Here is a 16,532-nt window from a genome sequence, read left to right as displayed (position 1 = left end):
ATTGTCACTATGGGTTTGAAAGAAAAGCATAGATTAGTTGTGTCCTTTGGCTCAGTATCCTGAATGATTGAAATTGAGTTGCTACTCTGGTCCTATCTTCTCAAGGTACAATAAGTACAAGATACTAACTTAATTCTTGTGGCCATTAGGAAGATCCAGGTCCTTGTAAGCTGTGGAACTGGGGACTTCAGATCCTCCTCAGCTGTCCAGGAGTAGCCACCCTCATTTCCACACCATGTGAGCCTCTCCATAAGTCAGCTCACTATATGACAACTTATTTCATGTTTCATTAAGTATGATCAAGAAAAGAGAGGACAGAGGTATGGCGAAAAGAAGCAGTAAAACAAGTCAGTTTCTTGTAAAGCTAATAATGAAATCAACACGAGAGTGTTTTTGCTGTAGTATCTTTGTTAGAAAGCAAAAACTAGATCCAGCAATGGGAAGAATGGGATTTCACAAAGATGTGACTGCCAGACAGTAGTGATCATTAGAATCCACTTCAGGAGTTATCACTCTGCCAGTCTCTATATCAAATATATACATTATCCCATGCTCTTGCCTATTTAATGAGCTACTATATAATTATAAACAACAGTAATCTTGTTAACAACAAAACAATACATAATTGTACAATTAGCCTATCCTGCCTCCTTATTATACAAGTCTCTGATTTTAGTAAAGGAGAAAGCAATTGATCAAGACTCAAAGTGGATATTTGGGACCTTCTGACAAACACATATTCATCAATTTAGCCAGTTTTCAACCCTGCTGCAGATTATAATATCTAGGGAGCTTTTTCTAAAAAAATACTAGTGCCCAGAGTCCTACTATAAACAATCTAAATCAGAATTTCTGATGCCATAGCTATAGAATCAGCATTTTTAAAAAGAGCTCTGGGTGATCAAATGTACAGTTAGAATTGAAAACTCCTGGTCTGGCCTTTTCTTCCACTCTTGGTTGCACTTTTGAAAGCTGTTACAGGAAAACAGCTTTTAAAGAAGATAGTCTGGAAGCTCCATGTCCACCCAATTTGGAATTTCCCTGTAAATGAGAAAAAAATGGAGACCGGTCCTGAAAATCAGCAAGAGAAATGTAACAAAGTGTGCTAAGAGACAGCATCATGTTTCAGACATGTACAGGCCAGAACAAGAGCACATGAAGTCACTATGCTTGGCCACTGCCTGATATAAACCTTGTAAAATAAATAATATGTCTCTTCAAGCAAAGATTGTAAACTGGCAGTCATCAGGTTACAAATGGGCAGGCCAAATACATTTCATAAATATCTGGCATGTGTGTGTGTGTGTGTGTGTGTGTGTGTGTCTTTGTGTCTGTGTCTGTGTCTGTTCTATGTATAGGCTGCATATATTGCTCATCACAAAGTTTATAAAGACTTATTTGCAGACACAAATTATTTTCACTTGGAAATAGGACGGAAGAATTTAATATGCAGCCTTGTACATTAAAATCAGAGTATCTGAATTTTTTGTTTCAGTAGCTATATAACATTACTGAGGAATTAAACTGTAAAATATACATAAATCATCTTGCAAACTTATTTGTTGCCAGTGAAATCAGAGGCAGAGTAAGTGTCTTAATAACAACGTGAGGTTTTCAATTAACAATAATATCTAACACACAAACAATTTGCATTAAAAACATCCAGAAATGTTTGATTAGTATATAAAATTAACCATCCCTCACTAATAACTCAGTGTTTCCTATCAGTAAATATTTTCAGTCTGGAATAGTGCTTTTCAGAAATTACAATTTGTTGCCAATATTTAAAATAGAATATTTGTATATAAAGATTCATACATGAGGTGTGACTCTTAAAGACACATGTCCCTAACAATCTTCCTCACATTCCTCATGGTAACTAATAAAAAGTGAATAGTGGTTATCTATTTTTCTTAGTGTTTCTCTGAAATGAAATATCTCACAATTCTACAACCATCACCTTGCCTCTGGAAGTCAGCATATGAGAGGGATAAGAGTTTAGACTCTGAGATGAGACTGCTTTATGTCTGAAGGTTACTTTTGACTGTCTTACTTAACACTGTAACTAAGAGATATTATTTAATATCTGTGTACAAGAGTCTCTTTTTCTGAAATTTAGGGGTAGTAATAAAGCCTATGTTATAGAATCATTAAGAGGATAAAGTGAGCAAGTTAACACATATGAAGGACTTAGCACAGTACTGGAAGAAGGTAGGCACTCAGTAAATATTAGTTACTGGCATCTGAGTTGGGAGCAGTATAACATGGTAGTTTAAAGTACAAGTACAGCTAGAAAACCCAAAACCACTTTTTCTCACTTATATGTGGAATCTAAAACGATCAAACTCACAAAGCAGAATAGACTGGTGGCTATTGGTCAAATGTTACCAAGGTCCAACTGGATAGGAGAAATAATTTTCATTCTAAAATACTTTTAGTACCAAAATATGCTGGGGACAAGACTCAGTCAGTAAAGTGTATGCCTCTCAAGCATGAAGACCTAAGCTTAGCTTCCCAGCACCCACATAAAAAGCTGTCCATGGTGGCATGCATCACTGTCCAGCACTGAAGAAATGAGACATGTAGATTCCTGGAGCTCACTGGCCAGCTGGCCAAGCTGAATCAGTGAGCTCCTGGTTTTGTGACAGAATCTGTCTCAAAAAATAAGATGAGGAGCAATTACGGAAGGTACCTAATATTGACATCTGGCCTCCACAAATATAGGCACATACCCACAGGCACGGGTGTGTGCACAGGTGTACACACACACACACACACACACACACACACACACACACACACTTCAAGCCAACATGGCTTCCTAAACAAGACCTGAAACTGAACAAAGACAACACCAATAACCATGCTCATGTGAACAAATGGCTTCAATCATAAACAAAGAACTACAGGCAACTAAAGATGCTGAGAGCTGGAGAAGAGTCTCACCCAGTGAAGAAGGCACCAATTAGGTATCCAATAGCAAGTGGTCAACCCTGAAAACATGTACATGAGTAATGAGTAACATTATACAGAGTTAGCGGGCTATGTATAAACACACACAGAGTCCATATATATATATATATATATATATATATATATATATATATATATATATATTATATATGCACTCTGTGATATGTGTGTGTATGCACTCTGTGTGTGTGTTGCACGTATATGTAAAAAAAATTAATGAAAAATTAGGCCATGAAGTTTAAGTAGAGCAAGGATATATCAATTTGACACAAGCTATAGTCATCTGAGAGGAAGAAACCTAACTGAGAAATACCTCTACAAGACCAGGATACAGGCAAACCTGTAAGGCATTTTCTTCTCTTTTTTTCTTTTTTTTTTTAATTGCAAATGAATTATCATATATGCTATTCAGTTTTATTCTGACAATTACAAACAAAACTGTCTTGGTTTATTCTCCTGTCTGTTCTTGCTAATGTTCCTGTATTTTTCCAAAGGCATTTTTTTAATTAGCGATTGAGTGATTGCTGTGGGAGGGCTCAGCCCAATATGTGTGGTACTACCCTGGGCTAGGAGTCCTGGATTCCACAAGAAAGCAGGCTGAACAGCCATGAGGAACAAAGCACTTAGCAGTACCCCCTCCATAGTCTCTATGGTTCCTGCCTCCGGGTTCCTGCCCTCCTTGAGTTCCTCCCCTGACTTCCGTCTGTGATGGAGGTATATACACCCAGAAGTCTAAACAAAATGCACCCTTTCCTCTCTGACTTGCTTTTGCTCATGGTGTTTCAAAAGATCCATAGTAATCCTAGCTAAGGCAGAGGCTGGAGGGAGAAAAAGGAGGGGGGAGACGATGTAGTTGTAATCTCAAGAAAGAAAATTTTAAAAGTAAAGTATTTTCACTGATGGATATGTTAATTAGATACACAAAACTCATCCTATACTAAGTCCACGTAGCATAAGATCACCTAGTACATTGGGAATTATTTACAGTTATGAGTCATCAAAAGACAAAATTTAAAAAGAAAACCACTCAAAATAAAAACAAAACACAAAGCACGTATACTGAAATTAGAGCCAAAGTTCCAATCTCAGACAAACTGCTTACGGGGCCTTTAGTAAGTTACTGCTCTTCAGTTTCCTTGTCTGTAAAATGAAGATAGCAATGACAATGTAGAGGATTTTTGAGAGCGCTTAATTAAAGAGTGTAGGGTGCCTTGCCCAGTGTAAACACTCAATAAAGGTTAGGTACCACTCTTATTCCTTTGTACCAGACATTGAGATTAGAACAGCAGCCCCTAGCAAGGACAATGCAATAGAGTCAGGGATTGTGGTAATGGGACCAAGAGGATGATGAACAATAGGATATTATGAAAAGGCTTAAAACATGGGTTTCTTTGTTTGTTTGAGACAAGAACTAGCTATGTAGCCCTGGCTGGCCTATGTAGACCATGCTAGCCTCCAACTTGTAGTAATCCTCTGCCTACTGAGATCTCAGAAACTCACCAAAACACCTAGCTTGAGTGTGACTTGTTTGTTTACACTTCTTGTGGCTTGTATGTGTATCCAAAGCTGATCTGGAATTCGCCATGTAAGCCAGGCTGGCTCCAAACTAATAGAAATGCCTGGCCTCAGTCTCCTTGGTGCTAGAATTACAGACATGCACCACCGCATCTGATTCTTTAAAGTGCTTTTGAAAGCTAGAATAAATATTGGAAGTTTGCTCTAGGGAGTGGCTTAACAGCCCACGGAGTTTTGGAGTTTACCCATTCAATCTGCCACAGGAAAGTGCTCTGGGAAGCCACCCTAGAAACCCAAATCACTGGCAGTCCATCAGTGTGACCAAGATGATATGTTAATTGTGTCCTTAGACATTCAAAATAATTAAAGTGCTAAAAATAATGCTTCCATGGATATGATTGCTCCTGAAAATGACAGATGTGACAAGTAAAGGAAGCAGAAATAACAGTGGAGGGGTAGCACCACTGCTCCACCTCCTCCTGCTTGGCCTCTGACAAGGTAATCAAAACACATGCAGAAGACATGCGTTTGCAGCAGGGTGGTGACATTTCTGCAGTAATGGAAATCAAACGTTAACGACCACAACACTTGGAAAGAAGAGAAAAGCAGGAGTCTGTCTTCAGCTTCCCCAATACCGGGATCCTGCAAGCCTAGGCAAGAATCACTGATAATTAGTGATAAGAAAGTTGGTCTTGAATTTACCAAGGAAACCTGGGAGACGGAAAAAAGCAGAGGGAAGTCCAACCCATGTTTTAATTATCTATGTACTTTCACCTGGGGAGGCTGGACCACAGCATGTCTCGGATTATCTAAAGGAAAATTTTAATCTCCAAAAAAAACCTCCCCCATGCCTCTGCTTGCGCCTGTGAATTCACTCTGTTTTCAGATGTGTGTTCACAGAATACAAACTCATTTTACTTTTAGCCTAGAAAGAAAATAAGAAAAAGCTTTCAAAACAATGCATGCTGTCTAAAATTACATACAACTTCAAAAAAAAACCACAATTTTTTTTTATTAACTTGAGTATTTCTTATATACATTTCGAGTGTTATTCCCTTTCCCGGTTTCCGGGCAAACATCCCGCTCCCCCTCCCCTTTTTTATGGGTGTTCCCCTCCCCATCTTCCCCCCCTTGTTACCCTCCCCCCAACAATCACGTTCACTGGGGGTTCAGTCTTAGCAGGACCCAGGGCTTCCCCTTCCACTGGTGCTCTTACTAGGATATTCATTGCTACCTATGGGGTCAGAGTCCAGGGTCAGTCCATGTATAGTCTTTAGGTAGTGGCTTAGTCCCTGGAAGCTCTGGTTGCTTGGCATTGTTGTACTTTTGGGGTCTCGAGCCCCTTCAAGCTCTTCCAGTTCTTTCTCTGATTCCTTCAACGGGGGTCCTATTCTCAATTCAGTGGTTTGCTGCTGGCATACGCCTCTGTGTTTGCTGTATTCTGGCTGTGTCTCTCGGGAGAGATCTACATCCGGCTCCTGTCGGCCTGCACTTCTTTGCTTCATCCATCTTGTCTAATTGGATGGCTGTATATGCATGGGCCACATGAAAAACCACAATTTTTTTGACGGTTTGACTGAAATTTTCCATAGGAGTGATGCGTACACAGTATTGCTGAATTTACACATGCTGTGAGAATTAGCTGCTGCAAAAATTTAAAGTTAGGAGTTTATTTAGTTTGTGTGTGGGTGTTTTGTCTGCATGAATTTCTGTGCATCACATGTGTCCCTGATGCCCATGGAGGCCAGAAGAAGGCATTAGATCTTCTGGAACTAAAGTAACAGATGTTTGTAAGCCACCATGTGGGTGCTGGGAATCAAATCTAGGTTTTCCGAAAGAAATGACAGGGCTCTTGACTGCTGAGCTAGCTCTTCAGGCCCCATAGCAAAATATCAAATCCAAGTTGTTTTGATCTTATTTCTGAGAATGCCCCCAAAGCCATCTATTTCTTAATATTCTTTTGGTGCTCAGCTCAGGCAATAGGAACTTTCTCATTAAAATAAGTAATCTAGAAGTAGAAGGGGAGATAGACATACCAAAAATGTCAAATGATTCATTCTGAGGTCAAGAGCTAAAGATCTGTGCAACCACATGACTACTGCGAAGCTGGCCATGAGTCATATTTATTAAGGCCTACCCAAGTCAGAAAAGAGCAAGAGATAAAAATCAGGCCAGGCTTCCAATGCTGGCATTGGGTAATAGCAATGGGTGTTACTGAGGACAGAAAGCTGATAAGGAATGGTAGCATCTGATTTCCCCTTCCTAGTGTCCACTAAACAGAAGGTAGTACTAGATTCCTAAGTTGCTACTTCTACTTGAACATGCATATAAATTACTGAGGGTCTTAGTAAAGTTCAAATTCCTACTACAGAAGTTTGTGGTGAGACCCAAAGTTCTGTACTTCTATCCAGATGCTGCCAGAACTGCTTGTCCATACACCTGCACTTTCTATAACAATAGTCTAAACTACAGGTTCAACAGCCTAAGGTGCAAAGGTCAAACTGTCCTACTCCCTGCTATGCAGCCTCTGAGCTAAATAAAAGGAATGTGTTAGCCACAGTGATGCACCACAAGAACCTGAACCTGATGGCCACTGCTAGAAGTCCAGGAAAGACGAAACCATTAAGAACCAAAGACTAAACCTCCCCCCAGTTTTCTGACAACATGAAAGCCCTGAATTCCACAAAGAGCTCATGGAAATCAAGAAAAGGAAATGTGGAAAAGAAAGAGATCAGGAAGAAGGGGGGATAGAGGATAGTCTCTCTATAGTCTCTTACAAATACACTAATCCTATGAACTCAGGACCACATTAATGACCTCATTTAATCTTAATTACTTTCTTTTTTTTTTCTTACAGGCTGAGCCTGGACTGAGACGGTGACTCATCTGTGATGGGCGGGATCTTACCTCCACCAGGAGTGCTCAGATGTGCTTATCCTCTATTTAACCTTTGATTTCACTTCCAAATCCCAAAGATGAACCTGGAGTTTTGCTGGATCTCTTTGTCCCTCTTCAGTGACAGATATTTTTTATGTTTATTAAATAGGGTATTTCTTATTTACCTTTCAAATGTATTCCTTATCCCGGTTTCCAGGCTAAAATCCCACTAAACCCTCCCCCTCCCCTTCTCTATAGGTATTCCCCTCCCAACCCTCCCCCCATTGCCGCCCTCCCCCCAACAGTCTAGTTCACTGGGGGTTCAGTCTTAGCAGGACCCAGGGCTTCCCCTTCCACTGGTGCTCTTACTAGGATATTCATTGCTACCTATGAGGTCAGAGTCCAGGGTCAGTCCATGTATAGTCTTTAGGTAGTGGCTTAGTCCCTGGAAGCTCTGGTTGGTTGGCATTGTTGTTCATAAGGGGTCCCGAGCCTCTTCAAGCTCTTCCAGTCCTTTCTCTAATTCCTTCAACGGGGATCCTATTCTCAGTTCAGTGGTTTACTGCTGGCATTCACCTCTGTATTTGCTGTATTCTGGCTGTGTCTCTCAGGAGCGATCTACATCCGGCTCCTGTCTGCCTGCACTTCTTTGCTTCATCCATCTTGTCTAGTTTGGTGGCTGTATATGTATGGGCCACATGTGGGGCAGGCTCTGAATGGGCGTTCCTTCAGTCTCTGTTCTAAACTTTGCCTCCCTATTCCCTGCCAAGGGTATTCTTGTTCCCCTTTTAAAGAAGGAGTGAAGCATTTGCATTTTGGTCATCCTTCTTGAGTTTCATGTGTTCTGTGCATCTAGGGCAATTCAAGCATTTGGGCTAATAGCCACTTATCAATGAGTGCATACCATGTGTGTTTTTCTGTGATTGGGTTACCTCACTCAGGATGATATTTTCCAGTTCCAACCATTTGCCTATGAATTTCATAAAGTCATTGTTTTTGATAGCTGAGTAATATTCCATTGTGTAGATGTACCACATTTTCTGTATCCATTCCTCTGTTGAAGGGCATCTGGGTTCTTTCCAGCTTCTGGCTATTATAAATAAGGCTGCTATAAACATAGTGGAGCATGTGACTTTGTTATATGTTGGGGCATCTTTTGGGTATATGTCCAAGAGAGGTATAGCTGGGTCCTAAGGTAAAGCAATGTCCAATTTTCTGAGGAATCTTCACACTGACTTCCAGAATGGTTGTACCAGTCTGCAATCCCACCAACAATGGAGGAGTGTTCCTCTTTCTCCGCATCCCCGCCAGCATCTGCTGTCACCTGAGTTTTTGATCTTAGCCATTCTCACTGGTGTGAGGTGAAATCTCAGGGTTGTTTTGATTTGCATTTCCCTTATGACTAAAGATGTTGAACATTTCTTTAGGTGCTTCTCAGCCATTCGATATTCCTCAGCTGTGAATTCTTTGTTTAGCTCTGAACCCCATTTTTAATAGGGTTATTTGTCTCCCTGTAGTCTAACTTCATGAATTCTTTGTATATTTTGGATATAAGCCTTCTATCGGTTGTAGGATTGGTAAAGATCTTTTCCGAATCTGTTGGTTGCCATTTTGTCCTAACAACAGTGTCCTTTGCCTTACAGAAGCTTTGTAGTTTTATGAGATCCCATTTGTCGATTCTTTTTTTTTTTTTTTGCAGAACTTTTTTTATCTTTATTAACTTGAGTATTTCTTATTTACATTTCAATTGTTATTCCCCTTCCCGGTTTCTGGGCCAATATCCCCCTAACCCCTCCCCCTCCCCTTCTATATGGGCTTCCCCTCCCCATCCATTACAGCCCTCCCCCCAACAATCCCGTTCACTGGGGGTTCAGTCTTGGCAGGACCATGGGCTTCCCTTTCCACTGGTGCTCTTACTAGGATATTCATTGCTACCTATGAGGTCAGAGTCCAGGGTCAGTCCATGTATAATCTTTGGGTAGTGGCTTAGTCTCTGGAAACTCTTGTTGGTTGGCATTGTTGTTCTTATGGGGTTGCAAGCCTCTTCAGCAGAGAGCACTCTTTTCTCTTATACAAACTATATAAGAAGCAACCATTTCTTGTCATGTACAGCATAGCAAGAACATAGTCATTTATAAGCAAAGAGGAAGACTGACCAGAAACCAATGCTAATATTCACTGGTGTCTCCAGAATTTCCTCTTATGTATGTGGGAGGGGAGTAATAGTTCAGAAAGAAGCTGTTTATACCCACACACACCATAGACAGCGAATATTTATAGCAATCGCTCTGAAAAGCATTAAGTTGAAGACAAACTTTGGACACTGAAGACCCTTTTTATATGTGTGAGTCATAATTTCAGAGTACTCTGGGACAGAACTACATTTCAGCAATCTCAACCCAGACCAGTTTGCTCTGCCCCAAGCAGAAGGGGCAAGAACTTTGCCTCAAATATCTACATACTGGGAAGGAGACACCAAAAAGACCCCTTGCTGTTGATAATGCACGCCCACTTCAACCACCATTGTATCCCTAGATAGTTTTACTTCTATTTTTATGTCACACAAGCATCTATGATTCTGTGTATCTATATAACATATAGGAGGCCAAATTGTTTTAAAGCAGGTGATATTTGCTGCACTATCACTTTTTCTCAATGGCAACTAACAAGTCCAGAGTACAGTGCAAAATATTCTCTAAATTTTAAAAATAAAATTGTACTCCTACCCATTAAGTGCTTATTATGTATGAAGTAATGCAATGTAGGAATAGCAGCTAAGATATTCTCATCCTTCATTCAGAAACAACAAAGAAAATTATCCTTAGGAGATACAAACCTGTGTACAATAAACTAATGGCAAAATATTTACCAGCCTCTAGGTCCTTTACTAAGTATGCAAATGAGTTGAATGGGAGGGGGAAAGGAATCAGAAACAGCTGTTCTGTTTTCTTATTCCCCCCCCCCGTGTTGACCAAGAGGAAAAGATTTTTCAATTGGCTAAAAATTAAATGAGTCAATAGCTATATTTCCTCTGCTGCAAATGTAGCCTCTGCACTTGTTTCCTTATTGTTCTGTCAGCCTAAATATGTTTGATTATTCTAGGTCTGGTATTAATTGTTCTGCAAAAAGTGGAGAGTATATTACTGGACTCATATTGTGTTACAAAAACCTACCAAAAGTCAAATTCACAGAGTAGCAAGAAGTAAAACAATCTCTCCATGTTTGAGGGAAATGTTAAGAGAAGAAGGCTCTGTCCCTGCTATGAACATAGGAGTATACACATGTGTACACACACATTCATACTCTTCAAGAGCTGGACACTTCCCTTGGGACTGGAGGATGGACAGTAATTTCCTTCAACTCTGCCATGCTTAGTAGGTACTGCAGGGATGTAATCATTATCCAAGCTCAGACTGGAAAATAACTGGCTAGCCTTAGAACTGCCTTGTGAGCCATATGTGCATCAGTTCCAATGCCAAGTATGATTTCCTCCTGGGCACATGGTTCAATATATGCTTTTGCACAGGCAAACACAGACATGAAAGTCATTTTTCAAGAACTACATCTTTAGACATACATATTTATACACATAGCTGTGTTATAGAACTTTCTATTGAGAGGGGGGACATCTTGTGGATTATCTCAGAATTGAGCATTTTGGGAAAGAATGCCAGTAATAGAAGCAGTACCACAAAGGATAACAGCAGCCAGCCTTCATGGAAAACTTCATATATGCCAGATACAAACCTGTGAGCTTTACATTAAGTATTTCAACATTGCAGAATTGGGCAGCAATAGGAAGGGTTGTTCTCCTCATGCAGATTCTCAGAGAGATTATATCATTTAGCCAAAAGTTCACTTCTGTTAAGTAGATAGGCAGGATTCAATATCAGATTCCATTAAATCAAAGTTAACTTGTACCATGTATGGTGGTACACAGATGAAATGCCAAATACTAGGGAGATGGGGACAGGGAGACCACCTATACAAATTAGGAAGCCCTTGTGTTAAAAAGAAAAATGTAGGGCTGGAGAGATGGCTCAGTGGTTAAGAGCACTGACTGCTCTTCCAGAGGTCCTGAGTTATATTCCCAGCAACCACATGGTGGCTCACAACCATCTGTAATGAGATCTGATGCCCTCTTGTGGCCTGCAGTCACATATGCAGGCAGAATGCTATACATAAAATAAATAAATAAATCTTTAAAAAGAAAAAAGAAAAATGTAAAAAGGAGCTTAGGATGTAGTTCAGAGGTGGAGTGTTTACCTAGAAATTATGAGGAATCTATATAACAAAGAAAAATACTAAAAATCTAACTTGCTTTTCCTATGTTACAGCAAGAGCACCAAATAATCTTAGCAGTGGGATGAGACTTGCACTTCCTAGATCTTTGTTTAAGAGACTGTGTTCTGGCATCAAACAGTTTGAATTTTGTCTTAGGCTTACTATAGCTATGAGATATTGTGACCAAAAGCAAGTTGGAGAAGAAGGGGTTTATTCGGCTTACACTTCCACATCCGTAGTTCATCATCACAAGAAGTCAAGACAGGAACTCAAACAGGCAGGAACCTGGAGGCAGGAGCCAAGGAAGGATGTTACTTACTGGCTTACTGCTCATGGCTTGCTCAGCCTGCTTTCTTATACAACTCAGGACTACCAGTCCAAAGATGGCACCACCCACAATGTGCTTGGCCCTCCCACATTGATCACTAATTGAGAAAAAGCCCTACATGCTTGCCCACAGCCCAGTGTTATGGAGACACTTTCTCACTTGATGTTCCCTCCTTTCTGGTGACTCTAGCTTGTGTCAAGTTGAAATAAAACTAGCCAGTGCAGTTTGATTCCAGTTCTGTCAGGAATCCTTGACAGGAAGCAAATGATCATGTGGATTCATTTGCCTCTGGTTTTAGGTAGTTTAGAAAGGGCTTGGCTACCATCACTATTCCAGGTAGACAAAGCTGCTCCTATGACCTTTGGTATGCGGATCCTGGCCCTCCACATGTTTGATTCATTGTGTGTCCCTGAAATGGGAGATCCCTTGTTAGGAATGTTTCTCAGTGCCTCTTAGAGTATCTATACATATGTGAAAAGTGTTCATGTCAAAATTCACTCTTCTTGGGGTACTTTCTGTCCGGAATCCCATGCATTAACTTGGGCAGAGCCTACCCTTGCTGATAATTAGACTACACACCGTGCTTACAGAATATCTTAGCCTGGCCTGTGAAGAGACATAATGAGATTTCTGGGGACAGAATGCATTCTGCCATGACTTTGCTAATGAACATAACTCACACACAAATCCTGTGCTTTATCTCCTCCATGTGGTACTACAGGCATGTGTCTGTGATTTATTGGCGTTGTGTATATTACAGTATTCTTATCTGTCAATGCCACCATGTTAACACTGCATTCTCAACCTGTGGGTTGTGACCCTTCTGGCAAACTCTTTTTTTTAAGAGTAACAAACGTACTTTTAATTGATTTCAGGTAAAAACTCCATAGGGAGGAGGAGCAGTAATTAACTCTGGCCCTAACATATCAGAGCCATGTCATCTACATTAGGAAAAAAAAACCAAGGCATTATGTCCTCACAGGCATTATGTCACACATGTGGCTGGCCACCAAATCTGGTCGTTTATATTCCATATTTCTTCTTTAGCTCTTCTACCTTTTCCACATAGGTCTTCATGGCATTTTCCTTGGAAGTTCCTTTCAGCTTGTTCCACAAGTCCCACTTGGCTTTGCCCTTGAGGTCCAACAGCCCCGGCCGATCTGTGTTTACATCGCCCACAGTAGCTTGTTTGAAGTGGCTGTAGATGAACAGCATCTCTTCATCAGTTGGCTGAGTCTTGAGCCCTCCTCAGCGGCTTTGTCGAATTCAGCCTGAGACATACTGGCAAGGTGACCTGGATGCTGAAAGCACAGGAGCAAGCTCAGAAGAGGGAAGCAATCAAGTTTCTGGCAAACTCATCTCCAAAAATATTCATAACAATAGCAAAATTATAGCTATGTAGTAGCAACAAAAATAATGTTATGGTTGGAGGTCACCACAACATGAGGAACTGTATTAAAAGATGACCGTAACCATAATTGTAGGCTACCTTTTTCCACCACAATCCCTTCCAATTCCCAACACTAAATAAGAGAGAAAGAGGGTTAGAGGGGAAAGGGGAACATTGATCTCATTAGACCTCATTAGACTACTTTTTGCTGTTTCGGGGAATTGAGTTCCTTGGAGTAAGTCCAATCATACTCATCAGGATATCTCCAACTTCCTTCTCCTCTTCTTCCTCCTGCTCTTCCAACTCCTCCTCCTCCTCTTGTCTTTTTGCTCATGACCACTTGACAAGCTGTAACAACAGCAACCACCAGCAACAGGGGAAGCAGAAGCCTCCTTTATCTGGGCTCTGCCATTTTTATACCCTCACAAGAGTCCCTAGAATTCTAAATGTAAACTATGTTCACCTGACAAAAATCACACCCCTGCCAGAGCATGAGACAAATCATAGTCAGCTGCTGTGGACAATCTGAAGCAACCCCATATCCCACACCTGTGATTAAAACAAGACTATATTCACATAGCATAACTGGGGTTTTCTTAAGAAACCAACATGGCATCAGGACTGTGGTACCCTTTGATAATTACACAGTGCTTGCATTGTCTAACCCACAGTAAACAATAAATATTAGCTTTTGTGATGACCATATTGAGATCAGAAAAGGGTCTTAAGGTTGTTGAGTTCTGGGCTCTCATCAGATTCCTAAAGAACAGACAGAAATTTTTTTTCTTTTTTTTTAAGAGCTGGGGACCGAACCTAGGGCCTTGCGCTCGCTAGGCAAGCGCTCTACCGCTGAGCTAAATCCCCAACCCCAAGAACAGACAGAAATTAAAACAAGAAGACACGCACACAGGGCTGGTGAGATGACACTTTCTCTATTTCCAGGGGATCCAACAGTCTATTCTTACTTGCATGGGTACAATACACACACATAGACACACACACACACACACACGCACACACACACACACACACACACACACACTGCATGCATGTATACACACATACTTAAAATATATACACACATTTTTTCCTTTTTTCTTTTTTTTTCCTTTTCCCCATCTTTATTAAATTGGTTATTTCTTATTTACATTTCAATTGTTATTACCTTTCCCGGTTTCCAAACAAACATCCCCCTAACCCCTCCCCCTCCCCTTCTATATGGGCTTCCACTCCCATCCTCCTCCCCTTACCACCCTCCCCCCAACAATCTTGTTCACTGGGGGTTCAGTCTTGGCAGGACCAAGCACTTCCCTTTGCACCCATGCCCTTACTAGGCTAGTCATTGCTACCTATGCAGTTGGAGCCCAGGGTCATTGAGTAGTGGTTTAGTCCCTGGAAGCTCTGGTTGGTTGGCACTGTGGTTCATATCGGGTCTCAAGCCCCTTCAAGCTCTTTCAGTCCTTTCTCTGATTCCTTCAAAGGGGGTCCTGTTCTCAGTTCAGTGGTTTGCTGCTGGCATTCGCCTAAGTATTTGCCATATTCTGGCTGTGTCTCTCAGGAGAGATCTACATCTGGTTCCTGTCACCCTGCACTTCTTTGTTTCATTCATCTTATCTAGTTTGGTGGCTGTATATGTATGGCCCACATGTGGGGCAGGCTCTGAATGGGTGTGCCTTCTGCCTCTGTTCTAAACTTTGCCTCCCTATTCCCTGCCAAGGGTATTCTTGTTCCCCTTTTAAAGAAGGAATGAAGCATTCGCATTTTGATCATCCTTCTTGAGTTTCATGTGTTCTGTGCATCTAGGGCAATTCAAGCATTTGGGCTAATAGCCACTTATCAATGAGTGTATACCATGTATGTCTTTCTGTGATTGGGTTACCTCACTCAGGATGATATTTTCCAGTTCCATCCATTTGCCTATGAATTTCATAAAGTCGTTGTTTTTGATAGCAGAGTAGTATTCCATTGATATACACACATTTTTAAAAACAATGTGATTTGATCATAATACAAGGAAAGGCATATGTACACAATGCCAAAATACATTCATGATTTATTCAGGAGCTCATTCGGAATATTCCTTAAGTACCAGGACTAGGTCTTAGTCACTATTTATGGAATTTTCCCCTTCCCATCTACCTCCCTTCTGTAAACTCTGATCATCCAATACTTTTTATCAGGGTCAAAATTAAAAGTATCAGGCACTGTTCTGAACATTTTTACATATAAAGTCATTGAATCCTAACATTAGACTGTACTATTATGTGCATTTTACAAATGAGAAAACAGGTTCAATGTGGTAACTTCTTGGATAGGAAGTGACAGTCACCATTTAAATCCATGCAACACAGCCCTAGAACCGTGCTTTTTTTTTTTTATCTTTATTAACTTGAGTATTTCTTATTTACATTTCGATTGTTATTCCCCTTCCCAGTTTCCGGGCCAATATCCCCCTAGCCCCTCTTCCTCCCCTTCTACATGGGCTTCCCCTCCCCATCCTCTCACCATTACCGCCCTCCCCCCAACAATCACGTTCACTAGGGGTTCAGTCTTGGCAGGACCAAGGGCTTCCCCTTCCACTGGTGCTCTTACTAGGATATTCATTGCTACCTATGAGGTTGGAGCCCAGGGTCAGTCCATGTATAGTCTTTGGGTAGTGGATTAGTCCCTGGAAACTCTGGTTGGTTGGCATTGTTGTTCATATGGGGTCTCAAGCCCCTTCAAGCTCTTCCAGTCCTTTCTCTGATTCCTTCAACGGGGGTCCCGTTCTCAGTTCAGTGGTTTGCTGCTGGCATTCACCTCTGTATTTGCTGTATTCTGGCTGTGTCTCTCAGGAGAGATCTACATCCGGTTCCTGTCGGCCTGCACTTCTTTGCTTCATCCATCTTATCTAGTTTGGTGGCTGTATATGTATGGCCCACATGTGGGGCAGGCTCTGAATGGGTGTTCCTTCTGCCTCTGTCCTAAACTTTGCCTCCCTATTCCCTGCCAAGGGTATTCTTGTTCCCCTTTTAAAGAAGGAGTGAAACATTTGCATTTTGGTCATCCTTCTTGAGTTCCCTGTAGAACCCGTGCTTTTAAACATTCTTCTGTACCTTCTCACCACAGTCACCAGGCTCTTCTGTGGTGTGTATACCCTTAGATTCCTTCAATATGTAAGGTAAA

The 16,532-nt window shown here is 41.1% G+C and overlaps 1 pseudogene; it reads right to left on the bottom strand.

Annotated features, from left to right (window-relative positions):
- Positions 1-12,811: 12,811 nt before the first annotated feature.
- On the bottom strand, positions 12,812-13,260 carry Dbi-ps1 (diazepam binding inhibitor, acyl-CoA binding protein, pseudogene 1; annotated as a pseudogene).
- Between the last annotated feature and the right edge of the window lie 3,272 nt (positions 13,261-16,532).

The sequence above is a fragment of the Rattus norvegicus genome, chromosome X (assembly GCF_036323735.1).
Source record: "Rattus norvegicus strain BN/NHsdMcwi chromosome X, GRCr8, whole genome shotgun sequence".
NCBI classification, from domain to species: domain Eukaryota; kingdom Metazoa; phylum Chordata; class Mammalia; order Rodentia; family Muridae; genus Rattus; species Rattus norvegicus.
Note: the sequence above shows the minus strand (reverse complement) of the source record. Positions and strands in the feature narration are given on the sequence as shown.